Source organism: Atractosteus spatula, chromosome 9 (genome assembly GCF_055471065.1).
Source record: "Atractosteus spatula isolate fAtrSpa1 chromosome 9, fAtrSpa1.hap1, whole genome shotgun sequence".
Taxonomy (NCBI): domain Eukaryota; kingdom Metazoa; phylum Chordata; class Actinopteri; order Semionotiformes; family Lepisosteidae; genus Atractosteus; species Atractosteus spatula.
In genome coordinates this window covers 29,650,781-29,657,319 of record NC_142714.1, presented here as the reverse complement: position 1 = coordinate 29,657,319, position 6,539 = coordinate 29,650,781, and positions in this window count along the sequence as shown.

Genomic DNA, 6,539 nt, shown 5'->3' with positions numbered 1-6,539 from the left:
TTGAACTACGGAAGGAGGCCAAAACTACTTTTGCTGGTGTTGTGGAGGGAGCAACTCAACTGGAGGCAGTGCTCACAGCAACGCAGCAGGAGAGAAGAACTGCACTTCCGGTGCAGCTGACAAAGACTGTGACTCGGGGGACTGGTGAGTCTGTGTCTAGTGAGGAGCCTGACAGCAATATAAAAGTGGGGGCAGTTTTAAATAACATCGCTAGAAAATTGGATAGTATTAGTGTGGCTATGAGACCTAAATGGTATAGGTTCAATGGAATCTGCAGTTTCTGTAAACAGAGAGGTCACAGGTCACAAAACTTTTGTAATATGTACAGATGCAGCCATTCAAAATGCGCGGGCGATACCGCATTATTTTCCGGTACGCTGTACGCAGTCTACCGCGAGTTACCGGTAAATACCGCTAGCAAAATAATAGTATCCGGAATTTCCGCAAGGTGGAGCTAATAAAGCTCAACCTCTCATGTTTGAGCTGTAGCCATCAAAGTCTTTAACGAAGATATTACTAATAGTATTAATAATAAATGACCTTGGACAAGCTGTAAACTCAAAGTATTGCCCTGTCCACATTATTTTTTTCATTGACCGTCTTTGTAAAAGTAACACCACAGCATTTCGCAATCATGCATTTTTTTCCAGTCATGCAAAGTACAGTAATTTTTGAGAATCGATTCACCATGCCTTTCACATGCTCATAAAAGAGATTGATTTAGGAACATAAACATATTACCGTATGCAAACTGTACTCTATACAATATGTATATGTATATTTAATGTCTTAACTGTGCCCGTTTAAGTATTGAATATTTATATGGAATTTTACCACTGAAGGGAAATCTTAGTGCCTCAGCATAAAAAGAATAGGAGCATACTGCAACGCGTGTGAAGGCCATAAACGATATTAATTTTGGAACATAAACATACAGTATATGGCTGGTCTCGGTACTTTAAAGAAAACATACACGAAACATGGTTTCATTATGACCAGAATCGGTCTTGAGATATTTTGAACTTGATTTACAGTATTTGAGAGGTATGTCTTGACACCGATACTACATAAATACTGCTCACGTATATGTTTCTAGGTTTATATTATGCATTTCATACGGTCAAATTACTTTTGAGTAACTGATAAGAAGTGCGAAACGGTATGCCCAGGGCGTTCTAGCTTTCGTTTTGTTTTAATGCAGTGCAGTGGATTGATTAGAGATATCAAGTACATACAAGTCATTTTTTAAATGTTGTAGTTCGTCTTGTAAAAATGTTACGAGTACATCATCTGTCAACAATTACACAGGTTCTGTTTCCATATTGCGGATTTTGGTTACGTAATATTATTTTCTAATTTCACGTTGTGAATATATGATTTGGGCAAACAGAGCCGCAAAGAAGTACATTATGGATTGTTGTTTTTTTTTTGCAGTTTTATCTAGAACAAGCAATGCTTAAACCTTTGTCTGATTCTTGTGAAACTATCCACACGACAGTTACAGTACCTAGGAGTTGACTTCAGTGATGTCACTGATGGGATGTTTCTAAAAATCCATCCTCTGTAAAACGTCTTCTCTAGTTGTCCTGCATATGTATTCGCTAATGAAGCTGTGTGTTCTGAGCCTGGTTCTCTACATTTCTGTATGAACCAGCTTAGAGGGCTAAAGACAGCTTGTGTTTAAATTGAGTGTAAGGTAATTTATGCTTCTAAAGTCATGGTCAGCATTTATTATTGTACTGTGCTGTAAACTTGTTCTGTGCCTAATTACATTATTTTATAGCTTTATCAAATCTGTACATTGTCTGTCGATAATGTTTCTGTAGTGCTTTTTCAGCCCTCAGCATGTGACTGCGCTGGTGGCGCTGTGTGTTAGTTTCATGACTCCCATGTCACATGGTCTTTGATTGAATCCCATGGAACTATGACTTTATTTTTTAACAAACATTTCTTTGAAAAAATGAAACGTTTCCCTTGGTCAGAGATTAAATAAAACCTCACTCGCACCAAACAAATTTATATTTCTAAATATCACAACATGATCGAATTTAAGTCTTTTTAATAACAATGAATAGTCACCTATGCGTTACAAAATAAACATTTATATTGATTTGAATCGCGTTTTGATTTAAATCGTAAACGCGTGTTTAAATATATGTGTTTAAAGGCGATATACTGTATAAAAGTGCTGATTCTTATGGAATGTGTTCCGCCGGGGATTCAAAACATTTATTTTTTTTAATCGCGTATCTAAGGAAAATTGCAGTATAACTTTGTTCATGCACAAACAGTGGCATGTTACATTATAATTTGGGTGTCTCCTCTTGCCAGAAAGCTCTAAATTGCATTTTGAGTGCGGTTTTTGACTTTTTCTAAATTGCAACCCATAAATAAAGCTGATACAGTTTAGACTTACTGTATTCTAAACTGTATTACAACAGCACATTGGACAATGCAATGTAAATTACAAAAATGCACTTGGAATCTGTCCAAGCCCTACTACGAAAATTATTTAAACTGCGACACTTATCATTCATCTTTAAATAAACTTTATTTTATATAGCGTTTTAAGCGAATAGGTAATTAGATTGCTCATGAACCTAATCGCTTTTTCTACATAAACACAGTGTGATTGCTCTCTGAAAATGCTTTTCCTTTATATTTAGGCTCAGATTTCAACTATAGATCATATTATTATAAACTTTCTTGGAAAAATGTCTTTTATGTAAACCATGTTTGCTATTAATTCATTTAGGGCTAAAATACGTTCATTGTCTTCCAATCGAGTCAAGTTGACATTGGAAGCTTGCCACGCCCGGACTGTTACACCAACGCATTAGCATGTTAAAGCGATTTCATTGAGGAGCCTAGCTTTTTAACTAGTAAGTACTGTACTTCCTACTTTGAAAATACCTGTGAAACCGGTTTAATTCGTCACAGCCAGCACTCCGGCAGAGAGGGGGTTGTACTCGTTAATGTCCGATGACATACAAGTGGAAAGATTACAGATTTTAATCGTCTTTTTTCTGAACCAGGGAAAATCTGAATGCTGAATGAATAAAAGCATTTTATTAAAAACGCGTTTGCGTTTGTCTGGTATTTACTTTGGTCCCTTTTAACTGTTTTTCGATCTACTGTATTGCTTTGAGATGCCACTTTTAAAGGTGATATGTAAAATAAAGTTTTTTATTATTGTTATAGAGAAACATGATCAGATTTTCCCTGGTTCAGAAAAAAAGATCTAAAGTGCTACACCTTACTTTCTTAATTCGATGTATTTAAAGCAGTGAACTACTGTAGGTGTAACATAACATTCAGAAATACAATCAAGAATAGTTTTGTGGTGTTTGTTTAGATGAAACGTTCCTAAAACGTATAACGTAACAAAATTAAAGACGATTAAAATCTGTAATCTTTCCACTTGTACTATATGTCATCGGAAAGTTTCTGCTTTGTGTAAGGATGGTATCAAAAAGTAATCTTAAGTGGTGAGAAAGCTGTGCTCAATGTATTTAAGGGACTTAAAAGTAAAAGGAGATGCTTCATATTGCTTGACTAATTTTAAAAACTAAGTTATAAATGCAGACGCTCCCTCGGTGCTGCGCCGGGTGTAAATATCAAAATTCTTTAGATACGCGATTCCATATTATATTAGCAGAAAAGCTTAAAACTACCATTTTTTCACACGTTATTTCACATGTTAGTTAAATACTTCGATGCTTAAAATGTTTAGGGAGAAATGGAATACCGGTGTGTATTTTTCCTTTAAAGTACCGATTCCTGGAATCTGACTGGCTGACACCCTTCTGAAGTGGTTCCATAATATCTGGTATACGGAAAAGAAAGCGTTGATAAAAAAGCCTGGATTCTCATGTATCTCAGAGAGTGAGTGATCAGTAAAAGGAACAGCTGTTACACCCAGGTTTTTCGCTCTCTATCTGTTGAATGAATGAAAGCATTTTATTAAAAACGCGTTTGCGTTTGTCTGGGTATTTACTTTGTAATCTGTGGTTTACATCTACTGTATTGTTTTGAGATGCCACTTTTAAAGGTGATATGTAAAATAAAGTTTTTTATTATTGTTATAGAGAAACATGATCAGATTTTCCCTGGTTCAGAAAAAAGACGATTAAAATCTGTAATCTTTGCACTTGTACAGTATGTCATCGGAAAATACAATCAGTTTCTGCTTTGTGTAAGGATGGTGTCAAAAAGTAATCTAAGTGGTGAAAAAGCTGTGCTCCTCAAAGCGCTTTACAGGATAAAAACAATAACAACAATAGTGGCTGGGCAAACGATTTTTTTATAGAAATACAAAATGAGATACTGTATAATGATGTGCATGAACAAAGTTATACTGCTATTTTCCTTAGATACGCGATTAAAAAAAATAAATTTTTTGAATCCCCGGCGGAACACATTCCATAAGAATCAGTGCTTTTATACAGTATATCGCCTTTAAACACATATATTTAAACACGCGTTTACGATTTAAATCAAAACGCGATTCAAATCAATATAAATGTTTATTTTGTAACGCATAGGTGACCATTCATTGTTATTAAAAAGACTTAAATCCGATCATGTTGTGATATTTAGAAATATAAATTTGTTTGGTGCGAGTGAGGTTTTATTTAATCTCTGACCAAGGGAAACGTTTCATTTTTTCAAAGAAATGTTTGTTAAAAAATAAAGTCATAGTTCCATGGGATTCAATCACAGACCATGTGACATGGGAGTCAGGAACCTAACCCACAGCGCCACCGGCGCAGTCACATGCAGAGTGCTGAAAAAGCACTACAGAAACATTATCGACAGACAATGTACAGCGTGTACTATTCTTGTGTTGCGGTACATGAATATAATTATATCGTTATTAATTTCGTTAGATACGCGATTCCATATTATATTCCCTTTTAATCAAATTCTAAAAGTATGCTTGTTGACTCCGGTATCTCTTTAGTTAAAGACTTCGATGCTTAAAATGTTTAGGGAGAAATGGAATACTGGTGTGTATTTTTTCTTTAAAGTACCAAGACCAGCCATATACTGTATGTTTATGTTCCAAAATTAATATTGTTTATGGCCTTCACACGCGTTACAGTATGCTCCTATTCTTTTTATGCTCAGCTACTAAGATTTCCCTTCAGTGGTAAAATTCAATATCTACAACGGGCACAGCAAAGACGTTTACTGTAAATCTTTCTACGACAGACCAACAGACCACGTGTGCCCCTGTCGGTCAACCAATCATGTACCGCGGTACCGCGCGTCATCTTGCGTCACAATGCGCGACGCCGTAGCCAATTACCTCCGGTACGTGTCCGTAACGCGCACTTTGAATGGCTGCATCTGTATAAAGAGCAACAGCAGAGAGATAATGAAAATACAGCAGTGCCACAGAAAGAGGTGACACCCATAAGGTCCTCTTCACCTGCAGGTTTGGTAAACTAGTCACTTCTCAGATGAGGGGGCACATCCAGGGAAGTGAGCCACCAGTCCCAAAGACAGGGTTCAGATTGGGTCAGTTACAGGTTTTAGCTGAAGGGATAACCCTGGACTGCGTATGAGAAGGGATCCAAATCCAGGTTGTAATTGACACAGGATCAGAAGTAACGATAATAAAGTCAAAACTGTTTGAACAGATCATGAAAGACAAGGTTGGTTTGTCAACTTCGTCCTGCATCAGGGCAGACTATATCTGCATTTAAGGCAGGGGTAATGACTTTCAACATATGGCTAGCAACTGTGCCTCATTAAGTATGGGTGGGTGAAATTATTTACCCTTGTATCATTGGTTTGGATTTCTTAATAAAAAATGGTGGGGATGTAGATCTCCCCAGAAATACACTTACGGTGCTGAATGTTGAAGTTATGCTAAACCCTGAAACTGACTCAAACTCCACATGCTGTAACCAGTTGGTAACGAATAGATAAGTGAGGCTCAGTGCTCAACAGGAGTGTATCATTACTGTTAGCTGTGAATGCACTGCTAATCAAAGAATGGGAACTGGCCTTGTACAAGGCATAAAATTGAAAGATGGTTTATCGGATATTATTATTGGTAAGACGCTAGTGAATTTATGTAGCAAGAACATTCCTGTATGCTTTTTTAATTTTAGTGATAATGAGAGAGTTATAATAATTAATAATAATTGCTTACACTTACAGTGGTGTGAAAAAGTGTGAATCACTTTTTCACACAGGGCCATGTAGGTTTGGATTTTGTTTTTCCCTAAATAATAAAAACCTTCATTTAAAAACTGCATTTTGTGTTTACTTGTGTTATCTTTGTCTAATATTTCAATTTGTTTGATGATCTGAAACATTTCAGTGTGACAAACATGCAAAAAAATAAGAAATCAGGAGGGGGCAAACACTTTTTCACACCACTGTATATAGCACTTTTCTGGACACTCCACTCAAAGCACTTTACAGGTAATGGGGCCTCCCCTCCACCACCACCAATGTGCAGCATCCACCTGGATGATGCGACGGCAGCCATAGTGTGCCAGAACACTCACCACACACCAGCTATT